Below are 21,326 nucleotides of genomic sequence, written 5' to 3' on the forward strand. Positions count from 1 at the left end.
ATGCAAATTATGACCCCGTAAATACAAAAATGTTATAAATTTTTTTTTTTAACCCAACAACATAAATTGTATAGCACCATACTCAACAAATTTCAACAAACATCCGAGCGATTGTAGAAAATATATCTGAGCCAAAGTTCCTACGTAAATCAAACAACTAAAATCTCCATCTCCTAAGCTGTAAAGCAACCTATGAGCAATAAAAAAACAACAACAAAACATTTGAATATCCATAAAACATTTCTCTCCACATATTATGTATATCAATATTTTATCAACAATTTAATCTTACATTTGAATCAACACTGTATTCTATCTATAGTAGTTACTGAAACAAAGCAGTCAGTGTGCATATGTTTTCCATGCCGCCAAACAGATGCTACCAAACAATAAAAGCAACAACACTTTATCAAAGATTTACATCATGAATAAATCAACAAAAACTAAAACAGTGTTTAGCACAAAATTCTTGAAGATAACGGATGTTAACTTTGCAACCCTCACAACACTGCACCCCAGTACATCTATATGTCACACCTCTTAAAGAAAGCCCCACCCCCTGAAAGTCAACCTATAACTCTAACAACGGCTTCTGCTACAGAATTCTCTCTCCGGACAATGCGTCAGACATCGGCGGTGGCATGCGCAGAGATGGGCTACCACACAGAAATGACAATGAACGAAGCTTTTGTTTACTTTCCTCCTCATTAGCTTGCAGGATAATTATCGTTGCAAAAAAGCTTTCGCAAAAAAACAAATCCCTCATTTCGTGTCGACTTGGAGTAACTGCATTCAGCTGTCCGCTCGGTCGACGTAATCTACCTCCCCTCCCGGCACTTGGCAGCCCCCTTCACAGCATTCCACAGATAAAATAAATAACCCTACTCTGAATGGTATTTTAATGAGAGTGTGGGAGAGAAACGACTAAGACGCTGCTCTCCGCGTGCCAACGTCCGAGTCTGGCTTCCCTTTACGCCTAACAATTAGTTCGCTAATAAGCTTCCACTGTGAGGGAAATATCTTCTCTCGATATGCTAAGGTATACCGCTGCATTGGTGCACGATGCTGCGACAACAACTTAGCATGGCGCAGCCCGTGCCGTTCTTAGCAGCGGTACGGTACCCTTGGAGAGAGGACGTACATTAACCTTTAAAGAGCAGGTTAATGTATGGAAAGCTTTAACACTCCGGGATGAATTAATTACCTTGGAAAATTCAGCTGATTCGCCATTTCAACCTTCTGCCTGCAAGCGCGCAGGCGGTGTTTTTAACCCGCGCAAGTTTTAACCTTAATCTAACCCTTGTCTGAGAAGAGATGGGTGAATATCAATTATGTACCCTAGAGGGGTCAATGTCAAACAGACGGATCATGCTGCAGGGGTCTATTTAGACCGATGCATGTTGCCAAGGCAGGGAGTCCAGCTTCATGCTAGCCCAATGTGTTTTTCATCACATGCTACCTGGACCAGAATGGTAAACTTGGGGCCGACACTTATACCTCAGGAAGGCGTGTGGACAAATTTACCGGGATGTCCCCTGACTACGAGATTTTTAAATAAGCAGCCCTCGTGTTCAAAGCAATTAAAGGTGGTGTTGAGAACAGCGTTACAGCCAATGTACTATGAATGCCAAGTCTCTCAGATGTTCCATTAAATTCTGCTGTGCACAGAGGTGGGAATGTGCAGGTTGAGCTTGACTCATCCTCTGTGAAGGCAGCCGCCAATAAATCTTTGCCTACGGGAAACGTCACAGATCCTCTTTAGTTACCCGAGTGCGATATGCCACTTACACTCCCTGCCATTTGCAAGTCAAGCGGCTCGCTCTGCATTCAGCACAGACACAAGCGACGGATAGAATCTCCCCAGGACTCCAGGCGAAACTGATTGATAAAAACAAAATTAATACATACAATACATGGCTGTTTATAAACCATTACAAGTATAGGTTATGAGGAAACTTATGGGTAGATCGGACAGCCTCGCAATTACTTCCAGAATGCCCGAAGACTGATGGTTAGCGTTCATACGCCTCTGACAGAACTGAGGACAGGACGACCCCAGGGCATCATGGGAATTCAAAACAGCCTTTATTGGAGGCATGAAGGCAAAAGCTACTGGCTTTGCACATGGAGAATAGTTAATATTCTGGGAATTCCCTGGCAAAAGAAACTGGCAGTTTGAGTACTGGCTAAAATGAAGACAATAGGCAAGAATCGGCAGAAGAAGAGGAGAGAAAAACAAGAGGAAAAAAGAAATGAAGGCCTCTCGAAAAACCCAAATTCCTCCTGTTTCGTCAACTTCCCTTTCATCTCCACCCGAGGCAACGGCTAAAAATAGGGAGACTGGGAAAACAAATCTTTAGCCCTATAACTGTGGAGAACTTGCTTTGACACTGAGATCATAGGGTGGAGGTAGACGGAAAAACAGGGATGCTGAGAGGAGGAGCGTTATTTCATATTTTTAAATATTTATAGCTTTATTTAGATATATTACCGGTTAAGGATATTAATTGGTTTACATTCTAGATGAAAACATTTGCATATTAAAATCAGTTTATAAAATGGTTTGAAAGCTCCGCCAACACATCCAGACCTGCCGTCTGTGTTCAGTCAAGTGCTCGGTCAAAGGTCAGGCGAGTTGGCGTTCACCATGGCAACAACAGAAAAAAGTGCACAGGGCTTCTAACCCTTGCCGCCATCTTGGCAATTGCTATTTCAATTGTCCATCACAGAGTAATCTTGCCATTGCTTATAACCTCTAACCTGGTTCAAACACACAGATCACACGCGCCTCACATTCTCAAAAAAAGAGGGGGCGCACAACTTCCTGTCTGCCACTGGAGTCTATTTGAAGTTAGGGCACCACACACAGGGCATGAATTTGAACTTCAAAAGCTTCCAAGAAGAGGTGAATGTATTTATAGACGGGGCTGTCTGCAAAGTTGGCAGTAATGCTGAAGGGGTGTCTAGAATAAAAAGCAGGGTTGCCCTGAAAGAACTCTAGAGCCTGCCGGGAGACCAAAATAACTCTGTAAGTCAGCCGGTCCCCGAACTGATTAATGACTCGTTGGTACAATTGAACAACGTGTAAACAATGGATCCCGGGCAGCAACTCAACAAACATAAGCTGGGAATTGTCCTGTCAGGGTAGAAGCTGAGAAAAGGTTGTGTTTTACAACAAATGCACGCAGGGCTAAATAACAAAGAATAAAATTTGGTTTTGTTTGCGGTTTTAAAAACAATCTGGAGAAGAAAAATTCTCTAACCAACGGAACTAGCACATGTCATGACAAATCATCTACACACAAATTAACCATGCAGAATAACACACATTTAGAAAGTAAACAGGGTTCATTTCAATGTCATGTCGTCTTGAAGGGTTTGGTAGTGGCATCTAAATCTTACAACCCTACGCTAGCACTTGTGATTCATCATTACACATACAGTCATACATTCCAGAGTTTTTCCATTTCTGACTGCATGCAATGCAATTGATCAAACAGTGCGTTCTTGGATGTGATTAAAAGACGTTCGGTGGGATGCATTTGTATGCGAGCGCCGAAGCCCCTCGCGTTAGCTGAGCTACAATGAATCTTTTGGCGAAACTGTATCCGACCAAGAGACCTTGACAGAAATCCATACTGGAGCCAGACAAAACTCCTTCCCGCACACATATACTCACAAACTGCATCTCAAACACACGTCTAGATGAAATATGCATGAGGCACTTTGGCTATTTCCATGAAACACTTCGTATATCGCTGTTGAAAAGACAAAGAGTTTTTCTGGGCCCGTGCCGCTATCGCAGGGACAGAAAATCATTGGGTTAGAGGAGGAACGAGAATGAAAAACAAACCAGGCCACAATCAAACCTGCATTTGCCAAACGAGGCCCACAGCTCAATGTGTCTGACAATGGTTTATACACGCTGTAACTGCGTTAAAATATCACAAAGCCTTTGACTATGATAGTCATCTGAATTTGGATTCACGATTCTTAATTTGCACTAATCTCCGACTATAATAGCAAAGCGATTACAAATCACATTCGCTGTGATGAGCCGCCTGCCTTAGTCTTGCTGTTGCTACATGAATTTTAGGGTGCAAATGTCACTTATCCTTGATACTAATTATCTAGGGAGTCGACCAAAGCTCATTACTGAAATTTTGATGAAGAAGGACAACATTTTTAAAATGAAGTGTAAGGTCGCCAATCCAGAAACACAAAATCCGGTATAGGAATTTTAATACAAAAGTTTTGGAAACGTGCCTAAATTGCACATAAAAAACAAACCATGAACATATACACACAAAACTACTCTCTTAGCAAGACTCAAATCATAAAAAACTAAATTAGCACAGAGGCACCAGTGCAGCGGCGCATGTGTTTATGCCAACATCATCGCCTCATCAACGAAGATCAATCTTAAAAAGCGCAATTGCTTCCGGCACAATGCATTCCACTGATGATAGCTTCCTTCTTACCTTTTAAACAAGTATAATTTCTGTCCTCCCAATCGAATTCACTCGTGTTATTATTTTCCAGCTTGAACGGCGTCCAAGAAGGAGGCGGAAACCTTGCAATGGGTTGTGCAAGAGGCGACCGCACCGAGCTGGAATCCAAAGGCAAAACAAGCTGAGGAGAGTGGATGAAAATCAATAACTCTTCTTGAGAGCAGAACCACTAGACATCCAATTATTATCGGTGTACTCTATGTTATGAGAATCGTTCCGTTTCAGAATAAAGACAAGTCAAATGTATTTGTGGCAGTCAATAGCGTTTCAGTATGAAGTTACGCAGTTAATCACAGCTTGAGTACTTTTGGTGCAAAACATATTAAAAGATTCGTTGACTGGAGAACCGTGCAACAAACCAACACTCAAAATAGATTATCAGAGGAATTTTTCATATAGCGACTCAATTTCCTGGCTACTTCCACTTCATCCAGCTGTGTACGGCGATACGCAAATTTTCACTTCGCCCACAGAGCTGGTTAGCTAGTCACCACGCTGCTTCCCGAAGTTGTAACAACTTTCCAGCATGGGATTCAAACGTCCCGCATGGAGCAAGGGAGCTTTCACAACATGCACACTGACATCAAACGCTGGTCTCAGATGGCTGCCCGCTGAACCCTCGCATGTGAAGAAACCGAGAAGGGGCCACATGAAAGGCACTTAACACAACGAGTAATACTTTACATGGTTCTCTTCTGGAAATTAAAGGAGCACCGCAAATCTTTGCCGACTCGTCCTCACAGCTAACAGAGATGTTATTCAGCAGACACTTAGACGCTAACAATATTAGCTTGTGCAAATTACAAGCATGCCACCCTTGACTTCCAAGCGCTTCTCCGCTGTTATAAAAAGCTTCTGTGTTTTACGGGACTTGATGATCTCGTAAATTCGTCGTTTGGGGTTTTACTTAAATGCATCTTAAGCAAATAAAGTTTTTCCCGAGTGAGCCTGGTTGAACTGAAATTTGTTGCAGTAAACAAAACCAGGACAAACATCTGATATCTACTACACACTGTGAGATAAAACACTAAATGAAGACTAAATAACTAGGCTTGTGTAGGTTGTACATTTTTATAGTGCTAATTCATGTTTTTCTTTCGGATAGCAAGCTGTAGGATAGCTTATATAGCTTGTGTTGCGTTTCATCTTCAAATCAAAATAATTATTCTGCCATTATTAACTACAAAACTACGATTAGCGGATTACTGTGTTTTATTTGTTAAATTACGAGATGCCAACTTGCTAACGCAGATAGCAGACCAAGCTAACTCTTCAACTGTCTGTAGTGTACAAACTAGTACCGTTGTATTAGCACTTATTGTACTATTGCTCCTGTGTGACATATAGGTTCATTGCTCCCTGAACTCTCTGTAAGTCTCTTTGGATAAAAGCATCTGCTAAATGACTAAATGGAAATGCAATCCAGGCAATATTGGTGCTTTACTGGTCTTCAGAAACACGTAAATATGAGAATCGGTGTCACATAACTCATCTTTAACATTAGGTCTGCAGCGCACCGCCTTCCCCTATTCTTCTCCACGTGAGGCTGTTTACATCAGAGCGCACGACTGCTTACGACTGCGTATGACGCTAATGCACCATAAACAGAGTGTTATTTTATCCAGTTAAAGGAAAACATTTTCTTCACGGTGATTTGACGTGCCCGCAATAACATTTTCACTACCGCGGTGTACCGTATTACCGAACACCGTCACATGCTTGCAAAAAACTGCATGAAAACGTGCTGACAACCACCTTGGCAACCACAAAGCATCACAGCTCTCGTTTCTTTAAAAGACTTTTACTTTAGATCTACGCCTGAAAAATGTACATTTTAAACACTGTGCTTTAAAGCAGACGCTTGAAGTATTGAATCCGAGTGATTTCTGTGTTTTCTCTCTTTAGCGCAGATATATGTGCATCATGTACCCGCTCTCGCCTCTTCACACCCAACACTCCGGAACTCCCTGCCAGCGTGCACTCTGTCGCCTGCACACACACACACACACACACGTATGATCAGCACACATACAGAACCACAAACCACACACACAAGGCATAAACAAAACAAGTATAAATGACACACGCAAGCAGGAACACAATCACACACATAAGCATCTGCGACACACACACACACAAACGCATGAGCAACACACATGCATGAATACAACAGACACATTTTTTTGGCACGTTTCATGAATAAGATACAAAGCTCCTTTAGCAAATAAAGCATACATAACATTCAGAAACGGTATACTACAAATTGTGTAAGTTAAGCACCTCCCTTCTCCGAGCCTCTGAGCTAGAAAAATGACTTCATTTAAAGTATTTCGTGGCCGCTCCATTTGTCTATCGATTCACCGTGGCTTTATTTCGCTAAAGGGAGGAAAACTACAGGCCACCGTGCGCCCTGGGCTTAATTTAGACGCCCTTTAATTAAGAAGTGACAGAATATTGGAGGTGGTAGAACATCAGTGGCACACTGATAATTGAGTGGGCACCCATGTGACTAGGTGTGGGGTGGATTCGCTCGCTCCCTCCCTCGCCCCTTTACTCTGAACCGAGCCGGTCGGAGGAGCTGGACACCGCTGGAGGATACAAACAGATAAATGGAAGGTATACACCCATTGTTCACTGGTCACAGTGTAATGAGCCAGACGCCCATGGGAGAGCGAAATCTATTCCTCTGTCATTACACATAAATCACTAAGCGGCACAAACTCCTTCGCTCTGCTCCAAAACCTAGTGCGCTACTTTTGTAGGCCAGCCAGGGGGGAGATACTGTAAGAAATATCATATATGTGGTTGATTTAAAATATTTATATATATTTGAGATAAAGCATTTTCATTTTCAAGTCAGGAATCATTCGGCATCTTAGTAGACAGCTGCCTAGGTAGAAAGCTCACTAGACGTCGGAAACACACCTTTTCACCATGACCTCTAAAAACACATCACACAGCGCTGATATTCAACCAACAGACAATCTATCGAGTGAGAGATTATTTATACAAGGTTTCCCCACACGCTGCAATACAGCCTCCCCTCAAATTCAAGCTTATTACCAAAGCAATAAAACTGACCGCCCTCTCTCTCTCTCTCCCGGGTCGACCGCAGGAGCGCAGACACAAAGCGAAGCACCCCTCTGATCTCATGCGCTTGCGTTTTATCGACTGCTGCCAAAACTCCTACTCGAGAGTGCGTGCATGTATGCACGTGTGAGCGCGATGCAGGTTTGGCAAGGCGCCGTGAAATCGATACGCTGTGTTTCTGAAGCTTGGAAGAGAACACCGGACGATTTTATCAAACTGATCATTCATCATGCAGCTCCCATGTCGGTTTGTTCTCTAGAATGCGATTTGAAAGTTTCGCCAGACAACGCTGCGTTCGGCTTTAAAACACACCGGTGAAAACAACTTTTGGTCAAATGAGGGTTGGGACTCGAGCGCTGTTTCTCATATACATAAAAGCTGTCAAGCGATTAAATTTAATGATGTTACACTAATTATTTAATGAAACATAGTTCACTTAATTGCACGATAAAGTATATGACAGGACAATTTAGCAATTATGATCATTCAAATGTGATTCTGTGCTTTGCAGGTATTACGAAGAGCTTCACTGTTCATTTTATTTCCAGATCACTGAAGTCTGCAGTCCACAACAACATGTGGGTTTAATTGCGGTGTATTAAACCACTGAACGCATTTGATTTTAACTTATTTAACTCATTTACAATACAAATTACGTATAATGTAATCTACATCAGCACTGTCTATACGTGTAACATAAACCCCTTTTTCTAAACATCCATCAGCATGCACACACAAAAAACATGTTTGCTTGACCTCGAGATCACAGGCTGAATATACTTAGTTTGATTTCTCACGTCTCTGTCTCTCTCACGCATTAAGAATCAGATATCCCAACAGATAAACAAAGAGAAGGCCTGCCATCCATCACTTTCCGAACCCTCAGCGGTCTCTCTAAACTCAAACAGAGCGGCCCTGTGCTACACGTCTCTGTCGACTGTTCGCAAAGCAAAAGCACATTGTGAGTAAAGAGGCACTGTAGTTAATTACCAATTTGTGTCGATCATCTCGGGCTGTTTTAGCACAAAATATACACACGCATACTGCCTGGGGGTCTAACATTAAAATCAACATGAAACGGAATTCACGATGCATTTGAAGAGGGTAAACAATGACAGATTTTTTCGTTTTGGGGTAAACTATTCCTTTAATTACCCTTACTTTATCTGAATGTTAATGTTAGCATTTCTAAACCTTCCAGCTACATCCTTCAAAAGCACCATTAGAATAACTCCGCAGCCAGATGGGCTTAATCGATCCCACAAAGTCCCCTCGGCAGAAGATACCAGTAAGATTGTCCATCTTCATGACGTGCCCAAGTGGAAGAATGATTCTATTACAACCCGTCCGCCTAGTTAGCACAGCTTACGAATTTCCCAATCTTCTTAGTTTAGTCTTTCCGCGCAGGACGCTACTATCACAACGCTATAATCCACACTGCACCCCGCCGCTCGCTGACCTTATCGCCCACCCAATCAAGCGCTGAATAGGCGGACGGAAGATAGCGCGCAATTCATCTCTTCATTCATTCCTGCCGTGTGTGATTCAACTCTTTCCTTCTGCTGCTATCCTTCCCCGACGGGCAGATAAAAAGCCACGTAAGATCCACAGTCAATGCCAAAACAAGGTCGGAATAGGAAGAGAATGTAATGGAGCTAATACAAGGAGATGGGAAGGTGATATTTGGCCCCGTAATCTCAGGAGTGGTGGGATTTCGTTTCTTTGCAAATCCCCATTTACGTGACAAAAGCTGAGCGCTGCGGCTTCATGCCTCATTGATGATCTTGGCTATTACGATTGAAATAGGGGAAACAAACCCTCTGGAACGCAAAAAAACTAAGGCCGAAGGCGCCTCTATAGAAGAGTTAATACAAAAAACGGTGGCCACATTGTCCTGAGGGGAACTAATCTTCAACAGCAATATCTTCTTCATTGGCAGGTTGTCATATTTCCCAGAGGTGGTATTATATATTTAAGCTGGATTACTTGCACTACAACACGAGAGTTGATTTATTTATTTCGATTTACTTCGCTTTCCAATTATATTTTCCGTTGCAGGGGGCTTTTGTCAATTTGGGTCTGACAGCATGAAAACTAGATATAAAAGAAGCTGGGGGGCGGTCGATTTTATTTGGGGTCTCGACGAGTCAGTGCGTGTTGTCGGCAGCTAGGTGGACAGATGTGATATATTGTATCTTAAAGGGCTAGTTCACTCAAAAAAGAACATTCTGTCATCATTTACTCACCCTCGGATTGATTCAAACCTATATACATTTATTTGTTTTGTCAAACACAACGAAAGATATTTGTTAGCATGTTAGCCATTTTCAGTTCTGTGACATCATGCACTATATAAATTATTGTATCTGTTTTGTTCAGTTGATCACAAAGTGAGATTTTGAAGAATTAAGGAAAACTAACAGTTCAGGGGCGCCTCTTACTACCATTCAATTCTTCCTATTATGGCAGTCAATGATGTCACAGAACTGAAAGTTACTAAGATTCTTCCAAATTTCTTTCTCTGTGTTCATCAGAACAAAGTAATTTATACAGGTATGAAATGACACGAGGCTGAGTGAATGATGACAGAATTTTCATTTTTGGGTGAACTATCACTTTAACACCCACAGATACAATAAACATATTCAGCTGGCTATATACCGCAATTAAACCAGAGTTAATGATGTAATCAGCCCGAGGACGGCGAGCGTTCTGCAGGCCTCGTATTTACACATGAAAATGTCATCTCGCATGAGGGCAGGGTCGGGGGGATGTACTGCCTCGCACGTAGCAAATCATCTCTTCCTCTCGCTTGAATGGAGCGCTTGTGAATCTGCACAAAGAGATTGAGAATGAACTCCCTCGCACTTGTTTTTTTACGCCCGGTTGACGCAGAATCCGCAGCGTCCCTGACTCAGTCGAGTAGAAAGCATCCTCGTTTGCTCGGAGAACACTGTACGCCTATAATTACAGCGTCTCGTAATTGAAATGCCGGTTGGGACGTACATACCGTTTTACGCCTTATACGCCTGTTTTCTTATAAATCAAAAACTAGCAAAAGGAGAGAAAATACTTTCTTAGATCACTTTAATCTATAATAACAGAAGGACTAGAAAAAAGAGAATCTCACATGTGGTTATATTTGACCAGAAAACCTATTTTAACAGTTACAAGTTCTAGCATTGTGAAATTGTATTTATGACTATGAAACAAATTTGCTCCTTAATTATTTAATTAATAATTAAACTGCAAAGAAATGTACACGCTGCAAAATGCTGCTTGTTTTCTGTTGCATTAAATTAACCTAGAAAATGTCCCCGAGTTGAAACCACCCAGCCATTTGGGCTGAAACAACACAGTAGAGGTTAATGTATATCCCAAGACTTGGGTTTGTCCATATTTTATCCAGAGTTGAAACAACCCAGCATTTTAATGTAATATGAAAAATCCCATTATATTATTTTATAATGCATTCATAAAACATGATATACCATTTAAAGAAACATTTAAAGCGCATTTGGAATTAGCTGGAAAAAATTAGCTTAATGGTCAGCTGCAAAAATGGCCCTAAAATACTTTATTATATTAATGCAAAACATAATTTATTTCAAATACTTAAATTAGACCTGAACATGTGAGATTCAAGCATCTTTTCACTCAATTTAATATTCACATTCGTAACCAGTAATATACGCAAGCAAATGGAAAATAGTTCTCATGCTAATTCGGCACCGACTAAAACAAAAAGAGAAGTGATTTTTATTGAAATAGAGATCCTCATCTCTGGAACGTAATGAGTTTCCAACAGAGCCTAATCACATGTTGACATTTGTGCGAGTTAGAGGCTATAGTGCTCCACTGTCAAACCATTTTGTCATTGCCAATTAAAAGAGCACGCTTTGCATTGACAGGCAGGTATTTGCTCTTCTGTTTAACCCCATCCACACTTGGCTGACTGTTTCATAACCACACAGCCCCCTATCCGCACACACAAATACGACCCGGCTCCCAGGGGCCCATGTTTCCATGCTTGCATTACAAACAATTACCCACATCCATCAGCCCTCGAAGATTACCATCCCCTCCAATGTATCTTGTCCTTTGGCCCTCCTCCAGCTGCTCAATTCCCCCCCGTCAGCTGGGAATCTTCCCCCGTACCTAACAGATGTCCCCCGATTTGGTCGAAATTGCAACAAAAGACCAGACTCTCAAAAAGCCATGGCTTCCCCATCTTGCCCCAAGCTTTCTGCTCCCATACAAAGCCCAGAGGATTAGAAGCTTTTAGCACATGAAAAAGCCCCTCATGCTGAAAACTGCCCCTCCATCAGGCCCTGAGCATTCTATAGGGTCACTGTAAACCCCATGGCCTCTACTAAAACCCAACAAAACCCCGCCGGTCCCAAATCAACATCCTGTCTACCCCCAACAAATACAGTCACTCTACGCCTCACCAAGCAACAGCTCTGATTAGCCCTGATAACCAGCATAAACCAGTCCATACCAGTAAACCCCATCAGTGAGATATCCAAAAGGGTTGTGCCACTAATAAACAATTGAATTTTGAAACTGATGGTTGAAGAAGTTTGATTTATTAGTCCCCCATATGTGATTATATGCTGCAAGTCAAAACAAGTCTATTAAAAAAGGATTGAACCCTTCAATCGGGGTCATAAATAGACCATTCCAAACTGTAGATTAAGTAGACCAATCACAGATGGCTATCTTGACCTCTAGCCATGGAAATCAGGGTGGGGACCGTCTCAAAAACCTCAACGGGGCTATAACTTAGATTTAAACCGATGCGGGGCGTGTTTATGACAGATCTGCATTGTCTAACACCCTGGGGGTGGGCAGGACGCCCATCAACCTGGAGTGCCAGCTGGTCATCATACTTGAAGAGCTGAAAGCAGTCCATGCTGAAAATCATCATGGCTGGGGGAATCAAACAAGTGCGCCCTCATTTGCAACATGTGTAGTTCGTGACCTTCGGCAAAACGATTGGGAAAGGGGTGGTAGAGGTTGGCCAAGAGGTATAACTCATGATGTTCTGCCCTCCCTCCATAATGAACACATTATCACAACTGCATCAAAACAAGTGGAGCATATCATTGGCTTGAAACCCAGTCTTGCGATAGTGGTATAAGCTTAGGCCCAGCTGGAAGTAGCTTTTGGCTTTATCAGCTTCTCTACAGGACTGAGAGCCCAGGGGGTGGGAAAAACTGGACGATCGGCCCTGCAGCTTCACGTAGGCAACCGGCCAAGCATGAGATGAAATTAAATTTAGCACGAGATGGACCAATCCCTGTTGCTTGACGTCTTATCTTTCCTGCACCCCTAACTTGTCAGACCCTTGCTTTTGAACTGGCCCGGCCCAGGCCTAAAGGCGAACGGGCCAGCCAGTTAATATAATTTCTCGAGGTTTTTCATGAGTAAAGGCTATTGCTCATCTTCAACGAGGCCAGTCACGAATAACATTTAGATTTATACCAAGGTCTCGGGAACAGGTCCGAACCAGCGGCGAATAATTCCACTAGACTGACCTTCGGCCACTCAGGTCATGGCGGGAAGGAACGTAATCGCGCCGGCTAAACGGAAGGCCACAGTTCCTTCCGCTCGGCTGCATGTGAAGACGCAAGACGCAATCACGGGACGCATTAAGACTGCAAGAGCTCATTTCAAAGGCACAGCACTCGGTCTGTTGTTACCAGCAGACAAATTGCACCCAACGTGAGCTGAAGCACCGATTTAGCACTCGGGACAAATTAAGAGGAATATACACAATTAGCTGGCGGAGTTTAGACGCCGGCGAACATCTCTCTTCCCCTCGCTTTCTGCTGATAATGTGAAGGCTTCGGCTCAGCTGCCATTAGAGCAACTGCTGGATTTGCTATACAAAACTGAAGCCGATAATTGCACGGCTTTTACCGCTGCACCAACTCTGCTAATTTTATCTATGAATACAATCCCATTGGCACATACGGGTTAAAATAACCCATAAATAACCCGGACCCGTATGATATCTCTGCCATTCCATGTTTCGGTACATTAGCATTTCTACACTCCCCATCTCTATTCATGATGCCACTGAATACACGGCCAGCATCTAACACAATTATATAATACCTTCTCCTCTAGATACTATAGGGAGTGATATCGGAGCCAAATAAAGGTCTTCAAATACAGGATTCAATAAAAACGACATGGAAATACAAATTATTCTTTAAAACAATCAAACACACGTCCTACAAACAGCGGTGTATATTCGCCGCAATCATTAGCTACTAAAAAAAGTATATAAAATTGTGAAAAACAAAGGCAAGAGTGCTCTACGCCTCCCTGTAAAGTTTAAAAGAATGATTTGTTTTGGCACAGTGTGTCCAGCAAGTCTCTTTGGGGAAAGGTTACACAAAAAAATTACACCAGAAGGAATAACTTAGGAGAAATGAATTTTAAAACCTCAGGGAAGACACCACACAAAAGCCATTCCAGCGGAAATCATATCCTCGACTGAATTCAATTAACTTTTCGTCTAAGGTGAGACAAAGTGCAAAGCGTAAATCAAAGTTAGCTCAACAAACGAAGTTTTGCACGAGGCACTTTCCTCTGCGAAATCTCTTTAAAGATTCTGACATAAGACTACCTCATCTGGCTTATTGTTGTTGTTTACACAGAAAATTTAAAAACTACAGGAGACAAGGAGTTACAAGTATCAGCACTAGCTGAATTCCCACAAAAGTATCCTTACATCTCTCTGAATCTGACAGTAATTAGAAGAAATTGCTCAATTAAAGTGACATTTACAAACCACTGCACACTTGACTTGACCCACACTTTGTGTGTCTGTTTTGATAAAGCTAGTTACTTCAAAAGAACAAAGACAACTTTTCAGACAACAATAAACAGTTCCTTGTGAAGCTCAGGTAAAGTCTTGAAATTTTCTTTCTGATCTAACCGTTCCTAAAAGCAGAACCCAAGCAATCCATTCCAGACTCATTCTGATCTGGGGCCCCTCCAGTCACATTACAGTGATGAATGGCCTCACATTATCTGTGACTAAAGAAAATACCTCGACACTGCATTTACTTTAGCAAAAACTTTTACCAGAACGCAAACGTGCTGTAAATGCACACTACGTGTTGCAGACTATTGCACAGTAGGTATACACAAACATAATACTAGTAATCCGAGAGCAATGAACTAGTGAGAGGAATACGAACGAAAGAATCTTTAGGTTTGTGCAAAATACACTTCGTCACACTCGACCCAACTTTTTGCTCAAAACCAATATTTCAGCTAAATAAATGCATTATTACATACTCTAAAGATATGTTTGTAACCAAAAAAGAAACCTTTACGTTAACATGACCAACAGAAGTGTACTTCACTAAAGTCTCATGTTTTGTTGATACAGATTTTACTGTTAAGGTTTTCAGGACCCCAAGGCAACATTTTTTCACAAAGAATATGTGGAAATATGTTACCAATCTGAGATGTTCATAATCAGATAAGAAAATGGTTTTACAACATTATAGACGGTTAAACCGCGATATTTGTAGCAAAACTGCGTTTTCAAATGCTAACCAGCATAATACATCATAAAACCACGAATAATTTTCGTAAAGGAATTTTTCTCGGCAACAACCAACGCCATACTTCATAGTAACAGTATATAGACACTAAACAAAACCAACGCGATTTTAATAACGAATTCGCACAGGAAAACAAATCATGTGTTACTAATCGCACAAATAAAGTAAGCATGTTTTTGGTCAACCATTTGAATTCCCATAGTTTTACTACAAATATGACTTAAACCGCGGTTACTATAGTAAGACCGTAGTAAACTTCAGGTTACGATTGCTTTACCGTCGTAAAACTGAGTGAAAATGTATCTGAGGTACGAAAAATAAAGACGCAATAGTAAACAGTTTATAACCGAAGCGTTCAACAGAATCAGTTACTTCACTTCGTCAGCCCTACACACTACGTCTTTGTCCGTGATAATCGGAAATTCTGTGGAAAATAAACAACAAATAATCGACAAGACAACACGACCTCAGAATGTAACGTAAACACCGATCGTACTTGCAAAAACTTTTCCAAACGCGTCCCGTTCGAGTTAGCGTAGCGCCGACCGATGCACGACCATATCAAAGTGCACCATGTCCCATCCTTGTAAAAAAAGAGGGTAACAAAAATCCAAATAACTCCAAAGAAACGCGAAAAGTTTTCAGTGAGCGTTTGTCCGCGCCATGTCGACGCTGCGGGCAGCCGCGCGAGCGCTAACGCGTTGAGGCGGCGATTTAAACGGCTTTAAACGTTAAACGTTGGTCTGTCCGGCTCGCACTGCAGTTGAATTACACTCTTTTCTTTCAGGTCCGGCGGTGGAAGGGGGCAGGGGTAGTCGGTGGGGGTGTCTTTCGCTTTTTTCCCCCTCGTTCACCCACCGTTGCCAGCGAAGTGCGCGCTCCCGTCTCCGCCGTGAGCGCGCACGGATGAGCGGTGCTCGGGGTCCGGTGTCATTTGAGACCCTCACAGAATCACTCCACCCCTAAAAGTAGTACCGTGTCTAACAGAGGAGGAAATAACTGACCTTATGAAGCATTACCATGGTTTATTATAGTAAAGTATATATAGCAAGCATGGGTTTACCATTTGTATTATGCATCGTTTGACTACAAAACTATAGGCTGCTGTACTGTAGTTAAATACAGTGATTATATAAAATGTTTTCTTTATAAACAAACAAACAATTTGACAGTATGGCCCTTTTATTATTACCCGTACTTGCATTGTTTCGTATTTGCCTATTTTTTCCAGGTTTGTCCTTTATTGTGTTTTCTTTCACATTTTATTGCTTCTTATACCTTCCTACCCCATTCCAACACGCAGATGACAATACAAAATTCTTACATACAATAGATTATTATGGGAAAGGAAAATAATACCTCAAACTGTCGATTTGTGATGGACATAGCTATTTAAATACAAGCATATTTGCAGCCAAATTAAGAATGGGTTTATTGACTTGGACGTTCAAAGCCATTGCTTTATATAGGCCTAATATAAAAAGTCTTCTTTATTCATTTAAAAAAGCCAATTTACACATTTGTTCGAACTAAAAACTAGTTTAACGCATAAAGTCACATCAGTGATTTTCCAACCTGAAGAATTTGGGATATATAGTATATAAGATAAAGTGATTTTGTCAGTACTTCACCCCATCGGATCTTTAATTCGATCTATTTAATATCTGCATTTATATTAGTCATCACAGCTTTATTGTAGATAAAATGACCCATTTCCATCTTCAGGGTGTTGTGTGCCAACAGCAGCTGTGTGGTAATCAGATCTCGTTAAAGCAAAATTGACCATAAAGAAGTGGAATATGATTTATAATGATAATTTCACAAAATCTTAAAATCATAATGTACACCAAACCTTCTCATAAAACACCTCTGCATACTTAAAGCCAAGGATTGCGACAGCACCACACAAAGCCCAAACACATGCGACAATTCATCTACCACAGAGAAGCCCGCGAGTATTGTTCACATGCATTATTCTCTATAAGAGCCACGGTCATCCGTACCCTCATAAAGAGCCGAGACCCAATCAGCAGGAACTCCACGTAAAGTGTCCCTGCGATTTTATGCTGATCTCCCTCATGTTTCATATTCACACGTGCCTGGTTTAATCAGGCTTATAAATCGCCACATGGCGTCCCACGTTCTCCAGGTGGCGGTAGGCTCGGCATGGTAAATTTCACCGGGCTGGAGAGCCATTTGAGGAAGCTGGGGGAATTGATAAAGAACACTTACCGCTTGACATCGGCAATCCATAAGACCATAATGAGCATTCTATACAAGGACGGCTTTTCGTCTGTGCACTGTAGGGTTTTCTGTATGTGCTGTGGTTAAGTCACATTCATGGGCTGAATAAATCAGCCAATTAATTTTTGTTATGTTACATTCTTTTATGTCCACAATATAATGAAGTTGGCCGACATATGTAGTTTAATTAGGTCAAAATGTTGTTTATTGAAACAATTAAAGGGGTCATATGGCGCGAACACGTGTTTGTCTTTGTCTCTGGTGTGTTGTAAGTTGCCCATGCAAGTATTAGACACGTAAAATTGCAAAAATGTAAGTATTGGAAGAAAAGGTGCATTTTATTTAAAAGCGAATGCTCACTCAGACATGCCTGAAATGCCTCTTGTAACCACATCCCCACAAATCTACGTCACTTCGTGGTATGATTTGAGAGCGATGAGCTTTGTATAAAATCTGGGCGTTTACAAGAGGCGGGTAAAGGGGAGAAACAAACATGCACGGTATGTGGAAAATACAGCGTTTTTGAACGTTAAATCGTGTTTACACTTTGCATTACATCTAAAACAAATGATAATATTCATTTTAGCCGTTTCATATGACTCCCCTAAATGACAATATATCCAACAACAGTTTCAAGAGAATTTTTTTTTTTATGAATATTTATATAAAAATATTATATTTATATTTATATTTATGGTGATGAAATGTTTCCATATATAAACAAAGCAATACTTGGCTAATTCATCATAGTATAGGCCCATGTGAAGCTAATATGTTGTTAGCATTTATAACACACACACAAAAAATACAATTTAGCATCAGAATCATTTTTAGTAGTTTCTGTGAATAGCTCATATAACGTTCCTCCGGGGGACAGACGGTTGCACACAGACATTCGGTGTAATTTCATGGGAGGTTTTATCTATTTCTGAAGCAAAACTTTCAAGCTGCTTTCAAAAAGGTTGCCTCTCAATGATGCTTTCAAAACTTTCACTGTGTTTGACGGTGAAGAAAAAAAAACGGCGGTGCCCTGGATCGCAAGTTTTGGGGGAAAGCACATCAAATGTAGGGGGCCGCGCACGGAGCCTGGGGGAACCACTTTTCAACACGGTACAAAAATGCATTCTCACCACCAACAGAAAACTCTGCAGCTTTCATCTTCAGACCCACTGTGTGGATAACTTCTGAACACACGGACCCTCTGTCTGTCTGTGTGAGTGTGTATATGTGTGTATTTGTCTTCTAAAAGTGAACTGATCCATAGCCAGGAAGGAAGGCAGACTGACAGCTATTAGTGTGCAACTGTGCTGTCCTATCTGCTGCCTGATAGGAATCTACAAAGACCCACTGCTGAGATTATGAATTCATTACACACAGTAAAACACATGACCGCATCGTTGTTTCTGGATGAATGTCAATATGACAAAGATGCACACAGATCCAATGGAAATGCCAAAACGTAGACGGAATGCAATGCCGTCCGCAAACACTCATTGGTCAGTGAAACAGGGGGCGTGTCTAATGCACAGTAAAGTCAGTTATTCTGTGGGATTATAATGACTACAGATGGCATGTTTCTTTAATCACAATCGAAAGTAAACATGTCTGTATTGTATGGGGAAGGCGCATGGGAATTCATTTCTGTTGGACACAGTCTGACAAAAACAGAGAAGAGAGAGAGAGCCTGAATTTAAAGGAACAGATCGCCCAAAAATAGACCCACTTGCATGTTGTTCCAAACTTGTATGAATTTCATCATATTGTGGAGAACCATAGATGACATGACAAAAAAGGAAGTTCTTGGTCACCATTGACTACCATAGTAGGAAAATTTGCTTTTTAAATTATTTTAACAGAAAAAAGATATTTTGAAGAATATAGGAAAGCAAACTTTGTCGTTTTTACTACTGTGGTAGTAAATGTTGGCAAAGAACTGTCTGGTTACAAGCTTTCTTCCAAATATCCTTTTCTCTGTCCATTAGAACAAAGAATATGAAACCGATCTGTAACAACGTGATGCCAAGTAATGCAACAGAATTTATATTCAGGCGAGCGCTGTTCCTTCAAAAAAGGCAGTAAGAAAAAGGCAGGCGAGCGAGAGAAAGATAAAAAGATGGCAACGGAGAGAAAGCAGAACTGGAGAGAGGGAGTGAAGCGTGAGGGATGGCAGCTCTCTGGATGTGTTGGCCTTATTTGGAGGCAGCGGCTCTCTGGTTGTGTTTACCCAGCGGGTCACAGGGCCAGTACACCACAGCACTGCAGTGCAAACACACTGCCTGTCATCCAGAGAATCTAATCAACGGATATCAACTCCAACCTGACACACACACAGTCTTTAGCTCCACCATTGACTGCTTTTATAAAGAGAGCTATGAAGTCTCTCTCTCTCTAGGTTAGAGAGACACATAGCAGTGGCATACAGCAACAAAGAATGTCCCTTTTTACTGATTCATCAATATGAAGACATATATTTCCATATGTATTTATATTAAATAATTTACATTTCTTTAATGACTTACAAAGCTTGCAAACGATGTTTTGTTTATACTGTAAATCATGTGGCAAAAATAATATCCCATTCTTCACACCAACATTGTGTGTGTGTCTCTGCCCGCGCACACAACGGTGGGCCAAATCAAACAAGTTCCATGTATACAAGTCTCCCACGCCTGCAGAGACCCAGTCAGAGAAGAAAAGGATTTGCCCACAATGCAATGTGCCCTCGACCGTCTTTAACTCTGTCTGGCACACAAGATCTTCACCATTCAAACCCGGATCAGCACGACAGCGAACACATTTCACCACGGACATCAATACAGAGCAGGGCACGTCCAAATCTCCGGTCAAACCCCCAGCGACTGCCGTCCAACCCTGCAAATATACACCACACTGCTGAAGATAAAATACACATGGCAGCGTCATAGGAGGAGGACAAAATGGAAAACAGAAATCGAAAATAGAAAACCATCGATGTACTTTTGCTTTGAAAAGGCGAATCGAATGGATAGGTCTGCAAATAAACTGTTATTTTAGATCTTCAATAATATTGACTTTTGATCGAAGACTTGACAAATCTGAGTTTAATTTTGCGCATTGTTGACCGCTGAAACACTTACAGAGACATTGTTGACTCTATTTGGCAGGAGAAACGTCTGAGATCTTCATTTAATATCGTTGTTTAGATATTACATAGATCTCGTCTGTGATTTTTCTTTCTTAAAAACAAATGCAAATGCTCGTCTTTCCACACATTCCCCCAATACTGGAACATCTGAGCAGCTATGCATCTTTGATTCCCAAACAGCATGAAATAATATAAGCTGGCACAATAAATATTCATCACCCCCGGACTCCCGCTTCATTTGCATTTCTTTAAATACCGCTATAAGTAATCGGAGCGTTGATAATTGAATAATGGTAATTTATGACTGTTTCTTTTTCGTGTGAATTAAAGTCGGAGGGCAAAGCCGAGTTTAATGCGCACCTAACAGCCACATTAAACACACCGTCAGGCATGCGAGCGTCCAGACTCGAGGGCGGCGTGCTGCGGAAACCAGGCCGTGTTTCTTTGGTTCAACGAGGTGTGCCGTCCATACAGATTCACACACTCATATGGATAAGAGTGAGGAATTCATGAGACCACAGACAGCGCTCGGTAATAAAACAGAAATGAGGTCTTTGTGGACCTTGTGCAATACTCGTATCTCACTGTTACAGCGCTGCGGCATGCAATATTCAGCTGATAGCATTTCTCCATCTTTCTGCGTCTCGTAAACAGCCGGCGGCTTGAGCTCCAGATGTGTCGACCCTCCGCGCTCTCAGTTTGTTGAAAAGAAACACAAATAATCTCCCTGAATGTGCACCGGTTTGGCTTGTGATAGCGGCGCGCACT

The 21,326-nt window shown here is 41.6% G+C and overlaps 1 protein-coding gene across 6 annotated transcripts in view; it reads right to left on the reverse strand.

The window, feature by feature from the left end:
• The window catches only part of ptprsa (protein tyrosine phosphatase receptor type Sa), a 146,349-nt gene that overhangs the window by 94,651 nt on the left and 30,372 nt on the right, over nucleotides 1-21,326 (reverse strand). For 5 of the 6 annotated variants that reach the window (XM_079471334.1, XM_079471336.1, XM_079471333.1 and 2 more), the window contains exon 1: nucleotides 15,687-16,029. The exons of the other annotated variant lie outside the window; for it this stretch is intronic. The gene's annotated coding sequence lies outside the window, so the exon portion shown is untranslated. Of the gene's footprint in view, nucleotides 1-15,686; nucleotides 16,030-21,326 lie in introns of those variants that run through there. 6 annotated transcript variants of the gene reach the window in all.

The sequence above is a fragment of the Barbatula barbatula genome, assembly GCF_947034865.1.
Source record: "Barbatula barbatula genome assembly, chromosome: 13".
Classification (NCBI taxonomy): domain Eukaryota; kingdom Metazoa; phylum Chordata; class Actinopteri; order Cypriniformes; family Nemacheilidae; genus Barbatula; species Barbatula barbatula.